This window comes from Lolium rigidum, chromosome 6 (genome assembly GCF_022539505.1).
Source record: "Lolium rigidum isolate FL_2022 chromosome 6, APGP_CSIRO_Lrig_0.1, whole genome shotgun sequence".
Taxonomy (NCBI): domain Eukaryota; kingdom Viridiplantae; phylum Streptophyta; class Magnoliopsida; order Poales; family Poaceae; genus Lolium; species Lolium rigidum.
In genome coordinates, this window is record NC_061513.1 from 357,650,872 (window position 1) to 357,672,075 (window position 21,204).

Sequence of the window (21,204 nt, forward strand, 5' to 3'; positions counted from 1 at the left end):
TCGGCTCTTTGAGCCGATTCACGGGATAACTCGAGAGCCGATCGAGGCTCGTATTTAACGTTTACATGTATGCCCTGCAGAAACTAAGCGAGGCAATCTCATCACCTTCCCGACCAGGTATAGGTCAGGTGGCACGCCCTTGCACTTCGCAACGCCGCGTGTGACCAGAAGAGCATTGCGGGCCGTCGCTCGGAGGGGTCTCAGCCAGCCGCAGCTCTAGGCTCCCCCCGGCTCTACAGTGTTGACAAGGCCGCTGCCCGCCGGTGGGTTTTGGCAGTCAACAGGAGCGAAGCTTTCTCTTCTTGTCGGTGCCATGGGACATGTCTAAATATAGTTTTCCATGGTATTGACAGGGGTGGATAAAACTCATGGTGGCTGCTATCGAAGGTTTGCAATGGCGGAGAGGTGTTTTGGTTGCGATGAAGATTGATAGCACATGTTATTCCTGTGTCAGGATGTTTGGTGAATTGCAGCTATGGCCTTGGCAAGAGGGGATGGTAGCACAAGTGGACTGTATTTTTGGTGGTGCTCCTCAAGTACCAAGTCGCGATTCCTAGTGTGAAAGCCCAAGGTATGTCCTTCTCATTGGTTGTACCTGGCAATAACCTTGTTGAAGTCATTAATCTATGAACTCGAACTTTTTCCAAGGTGAAACCCAATATTTTCAATCAGTGACGATAACGTTTATGCATTGTTTACTTTTCCGATGTGTTGCTTTTGAAGAATCCCTTTTGTAGTCTGCTTGTAGTTGCTGAACTTTGATATCTGTCTAACACAAGGGAATATAGGGCGCGTTTGGTAGGCTGGGCACCCTTTGGCTCACATGTGCCTCGCAATTTTTGGGCCATTTGGTTTTCTGGGCTCCTCCGCATTGTCGCACCGCACGGATCTGAAAGCACTTTCGGGACATGCTCGGGAGGAACGCCCAGTTTGATAGTTTCTCCAGGGCTACTTCTCAATACAATTTTTTTCAAATTTAGTAAAAATTCTTGTACGGGTTCCTCAATATCTTCTATTGTAGAATATTCGTGTGGTACGCTTCCAAATTTGGCGCGTGCGATACATGTTCCTTCTATTTCTCCAAGTAAAGCTCTTCGGACATGCCCTAGGGAGAAGCAAATCGACAACGTCGTTCGCGCGGGCGCTCCACCTCGGCCTATCGGGAGAAGGCGAAATCCAAGCGGAGTTGCACGGCAAAGGTAGGGGTAACCTCCCTCTTTGGTTACCCTCTCCATTAGCCCCCTCCCAAATTTTCCCTTTCCCCAATTTTCGCACCGGCGACGGCTGCGGCGACCTAGATCTGGCAGCACGCATCTCCCTTCGGTCTCTGGTGCCGGAGCAGGGTCGTCGTTTCCAGCCGCGGTGGAGCCTACACACATTGCCGACGGCTTTCGGCCGTGTCCATCGTCTACCATGACATAGGTAAGGGGGAACTCCTCTGCTCTACTGTAGTGTTAGATTCATGTTGGTAGAACTAGTTGAGTTCGATAAGACCGTTCATAATGCATAGGTCTTGTTTGAGTAGACCGACTAGCTCCAGCTTGTGCATCACGCCGCAGCATTCATCATTTGCATACAAGCCTGGATCCTGATGGTGCACAAGAGAGCAGTTAGGCATGCTGCTTTTCCTCGTGTCTGTTATAGTCCTATGTTAGAACGAGATCAGGAGAGGACTGCCAACCTAAACTACATCTACAACTCCAACGATATAGAGGCTATCCAGATGCTTCGGATGAAAAGAGCCCCTTTCTATGCACTTGTGAAAACGTTCAGACATAGATGACAACTGGTTGATAGCATCCACACCTCTATCGAAGAACAAGTCACAACGTTTCTTCATATCGTGGGTCATAACCAGAGGTTCAGAGTCATCCATAACACATTCAGGCGATCCACGAAGACTATTTTTTGGTACTTCCAGTAGGTGTTATACGTAGTTGGGGAGCTCATAGGTGACATGATCAAGCCAATATCATCGAACACACCACCCAAGATCAAGAACAGCTACAGGTGGTTCCCGTATTTTAGGGTGAGTGCAAAATCATATCCGTTCTACTCATCAGATGTGTGGTACTATCAGAAACATGACTGTGTGCTAATTTTTTGACAGGATTGCATTGGGGCTATCGATGGTACTCATGTGACTGCAAAGGTACCAAGATCAATGTCTGCATCATTCCGCGGGAGGAAGCAATACACCAACCAGAACGTGCTAGCAGCTGTGGATTTTAATATGAGGTTCACATACGTGCTTGCTGGGTGGGAGGGTTCAGCTCATGATGCGAGCATGCTGGCTGACAACTTGTTAAGGCATGATGGGTTGCAAATCCCTGAGGGTAAGTTCTACCTTGGAGATGCTGGATATGCATACCGACCTGGTATTTTACCTCCCTTCAGAAAAACAAGGTACCACCTCAACGAGTTCTCTCCCAGGCACCGACCTCAGAATGCGAAAGATTTGTTCAATCTGAGACACTCAAGCCTTAGAGTCACCAGTGATAGGGCCTTTGCTGCATTGAAGAACAGGTTCAAGGTCCTTGACCAGAAACCGTTTCACACTTTTGACACCAGTTGGTCCTTGCTTGTTGCATTCTTCACAACTGAATCTTAGGTTGGGGCGAGGATGAGTTATTCCAAGAGGTTGCCACTTTTGATGAAGTAGAGACCGGCCATGGCATGGAGGCAGGCGACAATGAAGCCTGGAAGGAGAAGAGGCAAGAGTGGGCAGACACAATATGGGAAGCCAGAGGCAAAACCACCATTTGAGAAGGAGGAGAAGAAGAAGAAGAAGAAGAAGAAGAAGTGAAAAAGTAAAGAATAAGAAGAACTCCCCTTTGATCCCATGTTTCTCGAACCCCAATTCGAACCAAACTACCCCGTGATGATAAACTGCCATTCGTAGTAGCTAGAGAGCATCGTTATGAACTACCATTCGTACTAGCTAGGGCTGATTTCGTGAATTGCTAGCTTCGTAAGTCTGCAATTGTCATGAACTGTGATTTCTGTGTCATTGGAGGTAATATTATGGTAAGGCTACCAGTTGTAGAGAATAGGTGACCTTAGGCATGTCTGGATGGTACCAAACATGCCTAATCTCATCTCCATCGAGATTTGAGGTTAGCTCCATGCAAACAAATAAAAAGGCATTTTTGGCCCAAACCATGCAGCTCGACCTACCAAACAACATGCCAATTACGGCCCGTGGCTCATTCCGAACGCGCAGGTGCCCTCGCACCACTGCGCCAGTGAGCCACGAATCAGGCCCATGCTACCAAACGTGCCCATAGATAAATTTGGTTACCTAAGAGCATCTCTAGCTGCGTCCCCCAAAGCGGCCCCCAAAGGTATTTGGGCACGGCGGACAAATTTCCGTTCCAGTCGCGCGCCCCAAAGCCTCCTTTCCGTCCGGCGCGGCCCAATACGGTGTCCGGCGCCCCGAGGCCATCCCCGGTCCACATGGGATGCTCCGGGCACGCCGTACACAACGAAAAGCGAGGCGAGGAGTGGCAGGACCGACGCGTCAGTGGCACATTCAAGTTTAACCTAACTGTCGCCTACCTCGCGACGGAAGTTATTGGCGCGCAACGACGGTGCAGTTTCCGCATCGCGCCTAGCTCTGCGTGCCTGCGTTAATGAGCTCCACCACTCCCGTGCCTCCCTCCGGACTATAAAAAGGGGCGCTCTCGCATCGTCCTCAGACACAAACCCTAGCGCCTCTCTCCCCAATCCTAGTTGCCACCATCTCAAGAGTCGACGCCATGGCTGGTAGAGGCAGAGGCCGAGGTCGAGGCCGTGCTGGAGCACACAGAGCTGCACGGTCGCCGTCGCCTGCGATGTCGTCGTCTTCATTGTCGTATCTGCAGAAAGAGCACCAAGTGATGTTCGAGTTCATCGTCGTCCTCAATGGTGACCCACTCGGCATCCAGAGGCTGCCGGACAAGTTTGCCGAGTTCTTCGCCGGCCGTGCTGCATCTGCGGGAGGCTGGCTGCGACTGCTGCCAGTGGCCCGTGGACGTGCTCTTCGACGGGCGCGACAAGATGTACCTCCACCCCGGCTGGGAGAAGTTCGCGTGCTAGCACGACCTACAAGCCTGCTGCGTGCTCACATTCTCCTACCTAGGCGACGCGGATATGAGCGTGAAGGTGTTCGACGACACGTCCTGCCGCCGACACTACCACGACGACGACGAAGAGGAGGATGATTGAACACACCGAGTGTTCTTTCTTCGCAACGAAAATGGTAACAGAGGTTTCTGTATGTTCCCCTTGCAAAGGACCAACATGGTTATCATTACGAGGTGAATTTTCCAGTTTGGGTGACTAAGAGTGCCCTGAGAGTGTTCTTTCTTGGCAGCGAACATACGAAATCTGCGATGCCAACACTAGTTAGGTTTCCTCATTTTACAATGTTTTATTATGTATTAGTTTGTGAAAACCATGTTCCAAACTATGTATTAGTATTTGTAAAACCATATTCCCAATTAAGTTCGTGTAATGTTCATCCTCTCTATTGAAATAAAAATACCAAAAAAAGTATTTTAATGTACGTAACACGGAAAAAACACGTCCCCAAACGCTCGATCCGGCGGACGTTTGAGTGACACTTTGAGATATACGGCTGGAGATGCTATGATAACAGTGGCGGAGGGAAGTTCAAAATTTTCACGTGGTGAGGTGCTTGTCCCGATGATGGAGAAGTGGAAGCCATCGAGCAACGAGGCGGATGACTACATGGGCATTGACCTGTACCTACCGCTGCTCCATATGGGGAAGGGATGGCAGGAATCGGAGGCCAACATGACGCACGGTAGCATTCTAGCCCCTCGAAGACAACAAGGGAAGCATCCAGGCGCGGTCTGTGGGGCAGTGGCAGAGGAAGGTTCAAAATTTTGGAACAGTGAAGGCAAAGACATATAGTCATATACTATTGTTTAGTTAGACGCCGGGTGGGAGGGGGGCACCCCTACCCACGTAAGGATGTAATGCAAGACACATTTTACTTATTTTGGTCTAACAACAATATGCAAAATTAAATTTAATTTGACGCTATAGTTGAGCAGCTAAATTTAATCAGCATGTTGTGTATTTAACCAATTATTATATTTTAGGCCATCCCATATATATTTAAATTAGTTAGTCTTAGTATAAATCCAAAGCTCATGCACGCACATTCATGCATGGAAAGGGGTGGAACAAAAGTTTACTTCCATATGTTAGTTAGTTTGGTGGGAGTTAGAACATAGAAACCCAATTTAGAGCAGGGGCTACACATAGCTTGTTTTAAAACAATAAATCAAGAACAGTGTTTCAAAGTTTAAAAATATTCTGAAAAAAAATCCCCTTGTAGGTAAGTATGTATCCTACAAGCGTGTGCAGTTCTAACACAAAATTTATTGTACTCTAGACTACACAAAACTGAAAAATTCTTACAATTTTGGTGATTTTGAAAATGTGTATTGTTCAATGTTCTCAGATATTTTTTATTTATTTTTGTGTAGAGCAGAATATAATGTATTTCATATTAAAATTTAAAATACTTGTTGTATATATCATAACTACATCCAGATTATTTTCAGATTCTTTTGAAACTTCAAAACATGGTTTTCATTTTTTTCTTTAAAAACGAGCTACTTATAGCCCATCCTCACAAAAGCCACAGTCGACGTGGACCTCCTTATAAGGGAGACCATTCAATCATTTTTATTAGTATGAAAGAACTATATGTGTGATCCTCCTCTGCGCTACCTGCCTCAGCTCGCCACGACGTGTTGAATAAGCGGAACCGAGGTAAGACATACCTATAGAATAGATCAATCAATCTATATTTTTTCTTTGATCGAAATCAGCCCATCCAATTACGTCGGATGGGTCATCCAAAACCCATCCAATCCAACTACTTAAAAGGTTAACCTGCATGCGATTGGTCATACTTTTCCTGGACGAATTAGTAGTGGTACTAGCGGTAGCGAGTTAGGTCGGGCGATGACCCGACCCTGCCCTATCGGGTCCTCCACCTTATCTTCTTACATTTCACATTATATGTTAGCTTACTCAAATCAAGTTTTCCACCTCAATGGCAAATGAAACTTACTGCATAAGTTGCACGCTTAATATTAAATTACCAAAATTATTTAATTCATGCCAACTATTTTTATGTAGGACATATCATTGAATCTGAGGTTAGTGGATATGATCAGGAGTTAATTTAAGTCCAGTCGATGTAAATCAGGTATCCTATAAAAGGGGCGATGAAGAGGAGGGTACTGCATGATGTAACTCAGATTGGTCATCATGTCTTACTCCTGGAAGAGCGTCGAGTCCATGATTCCTGAAAACGGGGGAAGAGCATATGTAGACATTCCCCCGATGTCGTAGCTGACAACCGTAAACATCTACAACAAATATTGGACTAGCCTTTTGCTTTAATGTGTATGTCTTACCCCCATATATTAAAAAGTACATCTAGCACCCCTAGTGTGTTATAGTAAATAAGGACCAACGGTTAAGGGACACATGGTTTAATGAGTGGAAATACGTGTTTTTGTCCCAAAGACATTGGTTTGACCATGGTTCTCCACCCCTCAGAATGTCTAGTTGGAAGGATGGCTTGAAGCTAAGAGATAGTGATAATTTTTTCTAGTAGTTTTCGTGGTTGCGAGAATCAAATTGAGCATGAAAAGCGATACTCTAAAGAGGGGTAATCCACACAAGCTAGTGGGAAATGTGAATGCTTGCTCGGATATGACTCAATCCTTTACAGGTTACTCTTTGAAATCTTCGAAGACAGATTCCGCATGATTGTGGATGTGATGGTTTTGATATCGGTGCTACCGAGTTTGACCTTTGCTATGAGACTTACTTGTCTTCAACTTTAGTCACATAGATCATCAAAGTAGTGAAACCGGTGCTGCTAATGACCTCCCTAACTAGATTTAGGGAATATTGTCCTTATAGGTTGTTGTATGCATTGTGCCTTAGATGCCCATGTGACTGGTTTCTCCATTGCTGCTTTCGAGAACCACTCGTATTATCGACTTGGCCAAATTAATCATGCTTTAATGTTCAGTATCATCGGGTTTCACTATGGTGTTAGTTAGCTATCTAAACTTGGGCATTTCTTTGACTATGTGTTGCTTGTGTTGTGGTCGGTAAGACCGGCTTTGAATCCCGTGCGACCATGTTGTTCCTTTGTTACTAGCTTCAAGGCAGCACTAGATGCGTAGTTGAATATTATTTGCACCGAGTGACAAGGTATTAACTTGTCAATGCCTACGGATTGTAGACTAGGGTTTAGTTGGATGTAGAGGGCAAGTAGATCTCGAAGGTTTCAGCCGAAAAGTACTCGACGATTATGAAAACTAGGGTTTGTAAACAATGATTCGATGATCTTTGCGTCCCTCGACTCCCCCTTATATAGGAGGCGGAGCCGAGGGATTCGTGCTGTACAAGTTACAAAGTCCGGGAAGGTTTCTAACTCATCCCGTAAGATTTACAAATAAGACTTTCTATTACAACTCTATCTTTCCTTAATAATATCTTGGGCTTCCGAATCTTCTTATTCTTCGGGTAATGGGCCTTCAGTAAACCCCGGGTACTATCTTCGGCAGGCCTATTTGGGATGCCTATGTCAGTAGCCCCCGAGATTTTGCTTGAATCATAGAGTCAGGGAAAATCTCCACTGTTTATTTTTACTCGACAACTTAAATCTTTCTATATTTCTTTATATAAATTTCTATATTGTACAGGGATAATGGTAGTTGGGGCTAGTTCATCTGGCGGATCAGATACTAGTTAACTGCTCTAGTGGCAATCCGCAAAAACCTACTTCAAAATCACGTCCCCGGACATGATTTCGGGATACCGGTGTAAACTTCGACAGGTGCCGCTTAAGGTCTTACCATTCTGTCGAGTCCCGACCATATTTATCGGGTACCTAACGCGTCCGTTAGGATTTTTCTTCGTATCCGTTGATACGGATAAAAGTAGCAAACCGACGTCGAGACGGCGCCACGCCTCACGGAATAGATCCGGGGTCTTACCTTCGCAAAGTTTTGCGGCATTCGTAAATTGATCACAACTTCGGCGTTCTGAGAATATATTGTCGAGTGCTTATTCGGCTGATGGAATGACACATTTTATTGAGTCAAAGATGACTTATATTGCTCTCCCGATGGGAGTATATGCAGAGTTATTTATAAATCGAAATATACTCTTTTGCTTTTCTATCTTTATTCTTTTCATTCTGTCTTCCTTTTTTTTATAATTTCATCGGGCACGCGAACAGCGTTCCCGATGGGAGTAGCCCCCGAGGCTACAGCCAAGGACTTGTGCTTGGTTGTAGGCTCCACGGTTTATGCCTCTATATTTTCTTTCTCTCCCGAAGTTTTATAATTTCTCGGGTGCGCGAAAAGCACATTCTGCTTTTGCTTTTTTCTGCATCTTCTTCGGCTTCGTTGATCTCTCCGCTATTTCTTCCCAAAATACGCCTGGTGGTATTGCAAGGCACCGCGACCCGATGTTTGCGAGGACGTCGGCTTCATCATTGCTCAATCTACTGATGTGATTTACCTCGCATCCATCAAACAGCCTTCTCAAGCTCATTGTACACCTCCTTGTATGCTATCATGCTATCATTGACTGCATCACATTGGTTCATAACTTGCTGAGCCACCAATTGTGAGTGGCCAAAGATTTTTAGTCGAGTTGCACCGCAAGCTTTCGCCATCTTCATCCCGTGTATGAGGGCTTCATATTCTGCTTCATTGTTGGATGCGTTTGGGAACGTCATCCGTAGGACATATTTTAACTTGTCGGCTTCAGGTGATATAAGTATCACTCCTGCGCCAGCTCCTTGTACTCTCTTGGATCCGTCGAAGTTCATGGTCCAAGTTCTCGACAAATCTGGGGGTCCCGTATTTTGCAGCTCCATCCATTCTGCGATGAAGTCTGGCAAAACTTGCGACTTGATTGCCTTTCTTTTTTCATACGTGATGTCCCGAGGGGAAAGTTCTATTCCCCAAAGGGAGACACGCCCTGTAGCTTCTGGATTGTTCAGTATATTTGAAAGAGGTGCTTCATTGACTACTATTATCGGGTGTGCTGAAAAATAGTGGCACAACTTTCTTGTTGTTGTAATCACTCCATATGCTAGTTTCTGGTACTGCAGGTACCGCTGTTTGGAAGGCGATAAAACTTCACTAATGAAATATACCGGCCTTTGCACTCCATGGAGTTTTCCTTCTTCTTCTCTTTCGACAACTAGCACCGTGCTAACCACTTGGGGTGTGGCTGCGATGTACAACAGGAGAGGTTCCTTTTCCTTCGGCGCCACCAGGACTGGTGGTGTCGAGATTTTGCGCTTCAGATCCTCGAAAGCTCTATCGGCTTCTTCATTCCACTGGAACTTCTCCCCTTGTTTTATCAAAGTGTAGAACGGTAGTGCTTTTTCTCCCAGCCTGGCGACGAATCTACTCAAAGCTGCGACTCGCCCAGTTAATTGCTGTATTTCTTTTAACTTGGTTGGCTTCCTCATCGTTACGATGGCTTGTATTTTGTCGGGATCTGCTTCAATCCCTCTTGCTGAAACTAAGAACCCAAGAAGTTCTCCTGCTGGGACGCCGAAAGAACATTTCATCGGATTCAACTTGAGACAAAATTTGTCGAGGTTGTCGAAAGTTTCCTTCAAGTCCTCAATTAGTGTTGCCCCCTTTTTTGATGTGATGACGACGTCGTCGATGTATACTTGTACGTTTTTCCCAATCTGTGTTGCCAAGCACTTCTGCATCATCCTTTGATATGTTGCTCCCGCGTTTTTCAACCCGAAGGGCATTGTTTTATAACAAAATACGCCATACGGTGTGATGAACGCTGTTTTGGCTTCGTCGTCTTCTTTTAATCTGATCTGGTTATAACCAGAGTATGCGTCCAAAAAGGAAAGACGTTCACATCCCGCCGTGGAGTCGATAATCTGATCGATCCTTGGGAGGGGAAAGTGATCCTTTGGACAATGTTTATTGAGGCACGTAAAGTCGACACACATGCGAAGGACTTTCGTGTTTTTCTTTGGCACCATCATCGGGTTAGTTACCCAAGTGGCCTCGGTAGATATCTCTTTAATGAAACCAGCTTCTCCGAGTCGATCAATTTCTCGACAAGCATGGCTTTGCGGTTTGGTTCCGAAAACGCCGTAAAGGTTGCTTGATTGGTCTCGCAATAGGATCCAAGTTTAGGTGGTGCTCGGCAAGTTCCCTGGGTACTCCTGGCATGTCATCTGGACACCATGCGAAGATTTTCCAGTGCTCACGGAGGAACTCGACGAGCGCGCTTTCCTATGCGAGGTCCATATTTGTTGCGATGGACGTCCTTTTCTTTGGATCTGTCGGATGAATCTGTACTTCCTTAGAATCTTTTGCTGTATTGAAAGTTGATTCCTTGTTGGGCCTCCCTACGTCTGGCAGCACATCATAATCAGTCATGAGCCTTGACGCTGCGTACTCTGCCTGCATCCCGAAAGTTTCTGATAGTCGATGGAAATCTTTGTCACACTTATCGGCTAGCGCGAAGCTTTCTTTGACTGTGATTGGTCCCTTAGGTCCAGGTAACCTCCAAAGCAAGTACGTGTAATGTGGTACCGCCATAAACCTGGCATATGCTGGTTGCCCCAACAAAGCATGATACTGCGACGGGAAATCCACAACTTCGAATTCCAACCTCTCCATCCTGTAGTTTTCTCGGGTTCCAAACTGAACGTCGAGATTGATCTTCCCCAGTGGGTAACTTGGCTTCTCTGGTGTGATGCCGTGGAAACGTGTGTCGGTTGGTTTCAAATTTGCGAGGAAAATGTTCATCTTCCTTAGCGTATCTGCGTACATAAGGTTTAGATCGCTGCCGCCATCTATGAATACTCGAGATACATCGAATCCCGCAATTATCGCCGGTAAGATCGGTGCTGATCGCCTCGGTCGAGGAACTTGCCGCGGATGATCAGCTATTGTGAAGCCAATATCTTGTCCCGACTCGCTTAAGGTACTCGACCGTTGGTGGTGGCATTTTCTCCGCCATAAACACCGTCGCGAGATTACTTTCTGAGTTCTATTGGATGACCTCGCCTTCTCGAATCATCGAGACCGCTCCGTTAGAGTTAGGGTCGACATAGGGCGGTGGAGCAGAGTGCTACCGCGATTCCGAGCCGATGTCGATTTTCATCTGTAATCGCGGGAGGAGGTGGTAAGTGAATCTCACTCCTGGGTCCTTGAGGATTTCTATGTGCTGCCTGAGCATTTGCATGTCCTGCCCATCTTAACATTGCCTGAAAATTTCGACAATCTTTTTGCAAGTGTCCCGACTGTCTTTTTCCGTTGCTGTCGAGAAAGAAATGCATCTGACATGGCCCGTTCATCATCTCTTCGGGGGACACAAAAGGTCTCTGGAACCTTGGCCCGCTATTTTGCCTGTTATCTCTATTGTCACCTTGCTGTGCGTTGCTTCTCTGGTAATCGTCTCTACTGTTTCCTCCATTGTTTCCCCGAAAGCCAGCCGATATTTGGCCAGGTGCATCGTAACTTGAAAATTGACGGGGAAATCGGCGTCTATTTTGGAAATTTCGATCGTGATCTTCCTCTCGGGGACCTATGTCGTTTGTTATGCACCGCATCTTCGCCATCCGCCCATCTCGTTTGCTATCTCCATTAAAGCTGATACTCGTTCTTGGGTTTGTCCTCCCTAAATCCTCCACGAAATCTCCTCGTCGAACTCCTGCAACAAATGCATCTATCGCTCTTTCGTTAGATATATTTTCTGCCGAGTTTTTGATGATGTTCCATCTTTGAATGTACTTCCTCATTGATTCATCATGATTTTGTCGACATGACCTCAACTCCTCTAGTGTCGCAGGTTTCTTGCAGGTTGACCGGAAATTCTTGATAAACACATCCTCGAAACTTTCCCAGCTGTCGATGGAACCTGGGGAAGCTTTTTTATCCATGATCTGGCGGCTCCGCTCAGATGTATCTGGATGCTCTGCATGGCTGTCGCTCTGGTCCCGCCTATCAATTTTACTGTCTTGAGGTAATCCACAAGCCAATCCTCAGGGTCTTGCAGGCCATCGAATTTCTTGAAACTATCGGGTAGCTTGAATCCTGATGGAACTCGAGTTTTTCGAACCGGTCGTGTGAAGCATGGGAGTCCACACATGTCCTCTTCAGCAAGTTCTGGTGAATGCCGATGTTCCCTTCTTTCTTGTCGTGCTCTATCAACTCTGGCTTGAGTTGTTGTGTCCCTGGCTCCACTTGCTCTTGGTGGATCTTGCACTGCTGCGGTAGGTCTCGGACTATTTTGCCTTGCAGTTCCTTCGGGAGGTGTGGCTGTGAACGCTGCTCCCATGGCTCCACATCCTGCCATGGCCATGTTGTACAACGCTTCTCTTGGATCTCCAGGAGGTGGCCTGGACGCTAAGATGAAAGCTTGTGTCGCCATGTATCCTGCTTCTGGTGTTTTTGGGATAATATTTCCCCTCGTGTCGATTGACATAAAGGACATGTCGAGGTTTTGGATTAGAGTCTCTCTTTCAGCTTCCGGTATATTTTGCAGCCGAGATCTTGCTCTCCTCCGAGCTTCTCTGTGACTATCTCCCGAAGTTTCTGATTGTCGACTTAATTCCGCGCGTCGCCTGCTTGATGCGGAAGCTGCCTCCTTTCTTTTGTTTAAAGCTTCGTCTGTTTTTCCAGCTTCTCTTCCCGCTCGGGCGAGTTTATATTGATAGGCTTGCAGTTCTTGGACTGTAGCAGTTGTCGTCATTGGTTCCGAGCCATCTAAAGCTTTCGCAGCTCTATCCCACGCTGTTTGTGGAAGTTGAACTCTGACGCGTGGTGTGGGCCCGACATATTTAGTGCCCAAACCTCTCCTTAAATCTGAGGGATCGACATAGGGATTTCCCAAATCGTCGAAAGCCTCCGATGTTTCCTCTTGATCGCGACTTGCCTCTCCAATGGCATAAACTTGGTGATACTTTGGAGTTTTCGCTTTGCTTGGTTCGGTGACACCATCATAGAGTTTGGTGAAGACCTTCCCAATAGAGATGGATTTGTCGATGAAGTCGAAGCTATCGGTGTCGCTCGAATCATCGCTTATATAAGAGTCCGCCGATGATTCGAAGGACATGCCGCTGAAGATTTTGGCTAGTTTTTCACTTGCCCTGCTGTCGATGAAGTGTGGCGACGAAATCTCCTTATCGCTTGACTCGACGGATGATACTGAGTTTGAGAGATCAAAACCACCCGCCGACAATCCCGACGAGATCGGAACTTCGAGACGATACACTCCTTCTTTCTCGACGCGGAAATCGAATTTTCCAAACGTCATCTTCATTGGCTCCTCCAGATACGCATATGCATCCAAACGGGAGGGCGGGTGAGGAATAAAATCAACAAGACTAGTTTCGATCTGTTTACCTCTGTCCATGATGTTGCTTGCTACTGATGAAGTCGACGATCTTGAACGTGCCATCGAGATCAGCTCCTTGTCGCCTCTAGATCCCACGTGACGGCGCCACTTGACAAGGTATTAACTTGTCAATGCCTACGGATTGTAGACTAGGGTTTAGTTGGATGTAGAGGGCAAGTAGATCTCGAAGGTTTCAGCCGAAAAGTACTCGACGATTATGAAAACTAGGGTTTGTAAACAATGATTCGATGATCTCTGCGTCCCTCGACTCCCCCTTATATAGGAGGCGGAGCCGAGGGATTCGTGCTGTACAAGTTACAAAGTCCGGGAAGGTTTCTAACTCATCCCGTAAGATTTACAAATAAGACTTTCTATTACAACTCCATCTTTCCTTAATAATGTCTTGGGCTTCCGAATCTTCTTATTCTTCGGGTAATGGGCCTTCAGTAAACCCCGGGTACTATCTTCGGCAGGCCTATTTAGGATGCCTATGTCGCCGAGTCTCAGTCGGCATCATCGGGAAATTGTTCTACAATTACTCTTTGGAGCATATCCTTATTCCTATCTTGATCGTGTTCAAGTTCTACATAAGTAGTTGAGCAAGTTCTGAGAAAATTGTGCTCGAGGAGAACAAGAGATGAAGTTTAAGTGACTTCGAGATAAACGTGCCTAGCCTCTCCAATCAAGACGTGGAGTTGTTGTCAACAACTTGTACTTCTAAATACATCGGTGTATTTGCATCAAGATCTTTATTTTTTTGCATATTTTCTTCATTGCATCTTGTTTATAATTTTTTCTTGCTTGTATGATGCTTTAGTTCTTAGTTTTTTTTTCGAAATAGGGAATAAAACCCCGGCTTCTGCATCATGATGATGCACACGGCCTTTTATTAAAATTTGATGAATTTTAGTTACTCTAGGTTGGTTAAAATTTGATGAATCTTAGTTTCACCATCCTCTATTCATTATTAGCTCGATCTTTCAAGATCAAGACATGATCCGGCTATTGTACGAGACTCGCAACGGCGTTGATCAATATGATGCTCTAACAAAAGGTAGTAGAAGGGAGATATTACTTTACATGTTGGTGAGAGGAGGGAGGAGGTAGGTTAATTCAGTTGTACGAACGTACTAAATTTAAGTATTTTCATGGTGGAAATGCAGGTTAGTCACAAATTTGGAATGAAGATAAATGGGAGGATCTTAATTACTACCTTATTTTCAAATTACCCTATGAGTTTTAGCTTTGATCAAGGTTAGTTTAACAAAGTGTATACTATTAGGCTCAATTCAGTGACTGATCATGTGGTTCGACCTACACCGCATTCATGCATGGAAGATATATCTTGGATGAGGTTGTAACCTTGCATGAAAAAAATACATGAGTTACATCTCAAAAGAATAAGTGGTGTCATCCTAAAGATCAACTTTGAAAAATCCTATGATAAGGTAAATGGTCTCTCCTTCAGGAGACACTCAGAATGAAAGGATTTTCTGGTTAGTAGCACACTCTAATTCATAACTTTATTTTCGGAGCAAGTGTAGCCATCAAGTCAATGATGACATCGGTAGATACTTCCAGACGAAAAATGGTTAAGGAAAGGTGATCCATTATCACCCGTACTATTTAACATAGTGAATGATATGCTTGCCATAATTAGTGAGTGTGCAAAGGCTGATGAGAAATTTGAAGGGGTGATTCCTCACCTTATTGATGGTGGACTATCTATTCTTTAGTACGCCCACGATATAATTCTATTTGTGGAACATGACCTTGAGAAAGTGAGAAATCTGAAACTAATTTTATCAGCATTCGAGCAACTATCAGTCCGAAAATTAATTTCCATAAAAGTGAATTATTCTGTCTCGGTGAGGCACAATATGATGGAAACCTATATGCCGAGATTTTTTCATGTGGGCTGGACCAGTTTCCGTTTGCTATTTAAGCATTCCGATTCATTTAGAAGGCCACAAATGATGAATGGAAACACGTCGACGAGAGACCTCAGAAGCAGCTTAGTAGTTGGAAAGAAAAATTACTATATCTGCGTGAAAGATTGGTTCTCATTAATTCAGTACTAACTAATATGAGTATTGTATATGATATCCTTCTTCATGTTACCCAAAGGAATCTTTCATCAGTTGGATTATTTCCAATCAAGATTCTTTGGGCAAGGAGATAGCGAGAAAAAGAAATACCGTCTTACTAAATGGAGTGTTGTTTGCCACCCAAAAGATCAAGTAGGGATTGGAGTTAATGGCCTTGAGGTTAAGAACATGATTTGTTGGATAAATGACTAGCAAAGCTACTCACCGCAGATGGGTTTTGGCAAACCATTCCGAGGAGAAAATATGTTGGCTCAGTGCGATAGATCAATTGTATTGGACACCTAGTGATGAGGGTTAACCTCGGAAATGCCCATAAGTATGGACTTGGGTTTTAGAAAAGAGAGAGCGTTGGTGGTTTCGTGGACTTGTCAGACAAACGAGGTATCCGACGAAAATAGATTGGATGCTAAGATCGCCAAGAATATATAAAACTAGGGTTTGCAATGATGCATGGTATTACAAAAGCTCTGGATCTCCTCCCCGGTGGCTCCTCCTAGCCCTTATATAGTGAGCTAGGCCTGAGAGTCCAGTCTCGGATCGGTTACATGCTATATGTTGGTTTATCCGATATGGCTAACACTTGCCTATTTTTTATCTAGTTTCTAGTCTTCGACTCTTCTTAAGCCTTATGGACCTTATGGGTCTTATGGAATCCCTCTTGGATCCATACCAGGGATAGAAATGTCGAGTACCCAATATGGTATACCCATATCACCTGGGTATTCACACTTTGAGACTAGCCTTATGGCGATAAAGAAGTACTTATTCCATATGGTTCTTTATGTATTAAGGATGGATCTGTGATAATGTTCTAGGAGGATAAATGATTAGTTAATACCACGCCTCGGGAGCAATATCCAACTATGTACATTATTGTGCGTCATAAAGGTGAAACCTTAGCTCAGCTGATGGAATCCTCCCACCGAATGTGACATTCAGAAGAGACCTTGTTGGGCCCCGACTTGCATCTTGGAATGCACGGCTACAATGTTTGGCTTTCGTATATTTGACCCTAGGGGCGGACAATTTCCGTTGGAAACTAAATGACTTATTCTTCCAATGCCAGTTTGCAAAATATATATTGTCAATCATCCAAATAAACTCTACCTTATATCCTCTACAAAGACTTGCAAATATTTTTGAAATTTGGCTTAATGGGGTGGATCATAGGTTTAAATTACTTATGAGGATGAGAGCGCTTACCGTTATTTGGTCACTTTGGCTGTGTAGAAATGACAAGGTTTTTAACGATAAAATTCCACTCTTATGCAGGTTATATACCATTGCACCACTTTCCTCCGTTCATGATCGTCTCTTCATCGTATGGAGAACTACAATCTTTTTACGAAGGTGTCTACACGGTTGGAGGATTTTTTATCCAACATAGGCGACAACATAATCTCAGGATTGGACCTCCACCACCTTAGGAGTCGATACAGTTTCATCTTTGATTTCGTGTATCAAAGCTTTCTTTTTTGTATTCGTACTTTCAATGTTCATCGGCTATGTGCATCTTAGTTATGCAGAGGCTGGATGTAATATTTAATCTTTTGAGTAATAAATAGCGTTTTATCAAAAAAAAAAGTGTATACACAATAGGAATATCTAGAAAGTTAAACCAACCATCGTGAAATACACTCTCATATTGTATGTAATGGATATTGTAGATGTTGATTGTTTCCTATATACCTGGTCAGATTTTAGTAACTTTGACTTTGATCAATTTTAAAACGCTGGGTAATTTAGAAAAGTTGGAGTATGTCAATTAACGAACTATGAGTTTATTTTACCTCAAAATAAAACAACTATGAGTTTATTTGGTCGCGCTCAAACCAACTTCTGTGTTAGAGATATATTTGGTATAGGTATATTAGGTAGTTTAGGATTTGTAATCTCTACCTACCATATCTCTAGAAGAACTATCTTAGCCTCCAAGTTTTGTATCCTATATATACTCGCCCCGAGAGGTTCAGTACAACATCCAACATATTCCGCCAATCTTTCTCCCTCTCTATCTATCTACATGGTATCAGAGTGGCGTCGTTCTTGACCTAGCCGCCGCACAAGCTTCCGCGCCGCGCCGCCCCCGGGGAGGTCGATCTCCATGATCTACTCCGGGGACCGCGTAACCCGTATGAGGGTTCGTCCGCCGATCGGTTGATTGACCGCCCTCGAGTCCTTTTTTTCCGATCTTTAAATCGGTTTACTTTTTTGTCCGTCGGTCGCTAGATCGACTTTTTATTTTTTGGTTTACCGATCATTGATCGAATTGAGTCGCCCACCGCCGTCATCACCGCGCGCCTCTACTCCAACATCGGCATCGACAATCTACACCACCTCAACGCGCCTCCCTCCATCGTCGTTGCGCCTGCTCGGCTGGCTGCAACACGTCTTGGCTGGCTGTTGCTTGCCTCAGTAGGCTGATGCGGCCTCCTCCTCGGATCGTCTTCGTTGCCATCGCCCGGAACTACATCGACAATGCCGCTATCGACTCCGATCTGCGTGTTGTCCACGCCATGGCGCGTACAGCGCCGCCGTTGGTCTGATCAACCGATCGCACACACGTCTCCGCCAAGCATGTCCCCGAGCACGCGCCTACCACCGATCGAGCTACGGGTTGCCGCTGCGTCGCCCCTTCGGGCCGCAGCGCCTCCGCCTTTGGTCCACGCTACCGGCCTTTGACGTGCCTTCCGAGGCGTGTACGTCGCTGGTGGCCTTCCGCCGCTGCACCAACTCGCGCCCTGTGACTACGCCGGCCCCTCGGGCCGTGACGTCACCGCACGCAGTCTACTTCGCCGTTCCCGCGCACCGATGTCCTAGGTTACTACCGTGCCGCCCCCAAGGTGCAGGTCGCCACCGTCCGCGCAAGGTCTACCCGCCGGGTTCTTCCTCGCCTACTTCTAGTACCGCCGCCGCACCTCCACAGGTAACCTGTATGACCACTTCTGGTCGTCGCAGGTCTCGCCGACCACCTCTACAGTCTAGGCGTCCAACATGGCCACTCATGGCCGCCGCTGGTTTCGCCGCCTTCTACGTCTCCGTCCACCACGACCTCGTCGCCAGCGTCATCGTCTCGTCTCCGACTACTTCGTCTACTCCGACAACCGCGGACTGAATCGGCACCTCTCCCTCTTCTCCGCTCTGCGTCTCACCACCGCTCTAGAGGCTGATGGCGCGTGATGCACACGTCCGTTGGGAACCCCAAGAGGAACGTGTGATGCGCACAGCAGTAAGTTTTCCCTCAGAAAGAAACCAAGGTTATCGAACCAGTAGGAGATGAAGGCCACTTGAAGGTTGTTGGTGGAGGAGTGTAGTGCGGCGCAACACCAGGGATTCCAGCGCCAACGTGGAACCTGCACAACACAATCACAATACTTTGCCCCAACTTAACAGTGAAGTTGTCAATCTCACCGGCTTGCTGTAAACAAAGGATTAAACGTATGGTGTGGATAATGATATTTGTTTGCGAAGAACAACAGAGAACAAAGATTGCAGTAGATTGTATTTCAGATGTAAAAGAATGGACTGGGTCCATAGTTCACTAGTGGTGTCTCTCCAATAAGATAAATAGCATGTTGGGTGAACAAATTACAGTTAGGCAATTAACAAATAGAGAGGGCATAACAATGCACATACATATCATGATGACTACTATGAGATTTACTTAGGGCATTACTACAAAGAACATAGACCGCTATCCAGCATGCATCTATGCCTAAAAAGTCCACCTTCGGGTTAGCATCCGCACCCCTTCCAGTATTAAGTTGCAAACAACGGACAATTGCATTAAGTACGTGCGTAATGTAATCAACACAAATATCCTTAGACAAAGCATCAATGTTTTATCCCTAGTGGCAACAACACATCCACAACCTTAGAACTTCCCGTCACTCGTCCCAGATTCAATGGAGGCATGAACCCACTATCGAGCATAAATACTCCCTCTTGGAGTTACAAGTATCAACTTGGCCAGAGCCTCTACTAGCAACGGAGAGCATGGAAGAACATAAACAACACATATATGATAGATCAATTAATCAACTTGACATAGTATTCCATATTCATCGGATCCCAACAAACACAACATGTAGCATTACAAATAGATGATCTTGATCATGATAGGCAGCTCACAAGATCTAAACATGATAGCACAAGAGGAGAAGACAACCATCTAGCTACTGCTATGGACCCATAGTCCAAGGATGAACTACTCACGCATCAATCCGGAGGCGGGCATGATGATGTAGAGTCCTCCGGTGATGATTCCCCTCTCCGGCAGGGTGCCGGAGGCGATCTCCTGAATCCCCCGAGATGGGATTGGCGGCGGCGGCGTCACAGTAACTTTTCTCGTATCGTGGCTCTCGGTGATAGGGTTTTCGCGACGGAGAGAATATATAGGCGAAGGGGCAGAGTCGGGGGACGCTCAAGGGGCCCACCCCATAGGGCGGCGCACCCAGGGGTGGGGTCGCGCCCCCCTAGGGTGTGGCCGCCTCGTCGCCCCTCTTCGTCTCCTCTTCGGACTTCTGGAAGGCTCCGTGCAAAATAAGACCGTGGGATTTTGTTTCGTCCAATTCCGAGAATATTTCCTGTGTAGGATTTCTGAAACCAAAAACAGCAGAAAACAGGAACTGGCGCTTCGGCATCTTGTTAATTGGTTAATGCCGGAAAATGCATAAAAATGATGTAAAGTGTATATAAAACATGTGAGTATTGTCATATAACTAGCATGGAACATAAGAAATTATAGATACGTTTGAGACGTATCAAGCATCCCCAAGCTTAGTTCCTACTCACCCTCGAGTAGGTAAACGATAACAAGGATAATTTCTGAAGTGACATGCTACTATCATAATCTTGATCAATACTATTGTAAAGCATATGAAGTGAATGAAGTGATTCAAAGCAATGGTAAAGATAATGACTAAACAACTGAATCATATAGCAAAGACTTTTCATGAATAGAACTTTCAAGACAAGCATCAATAAGTCTTGCATAAGAGTTAACTCATAAAGCAATAGATTCTTAATAGAAGGTTTTGAAGCAACACAAAGGATGATTAAGTTTCAGCAATTGCTTTCAACTTGTAACATGTATATCTCATGGATAGTTGTCAACATAAAGCAATATAACAAGTGCAATAAGTAAACATGTAAGAATCAGTGCACACAGTTGACACAAGTGTTTGCTTCTAAGATAGAAAGAAGTAGGTAACTGACTCAACATAAAGTAAAATAAAGGCCCTTCGCAGAGGGAAGCATGGATTACTCATGTGCTAGAGCTTTTTATTTTGAAATCATGGAAACAATTTTGTCAACGGTAGTAATAATTCATATGTGTTATGCATAAAACATCCTATAAGTTGCAAGTCTCATGCATCGAATACCAATAGTGCCCGCACCTTGTCCTAATTAGCTCGGATTTCCATGGATTATCATTGCATTACATATGTTTCAACCAAGTGTCACAAAGGGGTACCTCTATGCCACCTGTACAAAGGTCCAAGGAGATAGATCGCATTTGATTTCTCAATTTTGATAGATCTCAACTTGAGGACATCCATACCGGGACAACATAGAAAACAGATAATGGACTCCTCTTTTTAATGCTTAAGCATTCAACAACAGATAATATTCTCATAAGAGATTGAGGATTAAT

At 45.2% G+C, this 21,204-nt stretch overlaps 1 pseudogene; it reads left to right on the plus strand.

Annotated features, from left to right (window-relative positions):
- Window positions 1-2,766, plus strand: part of LOC124665007 — a 19,447-nt pseudogene extending 16,681 nt beyond the window's left edge.
- Window positions 2,767-21,204: the final 18,438 nt, after the last annotated feature.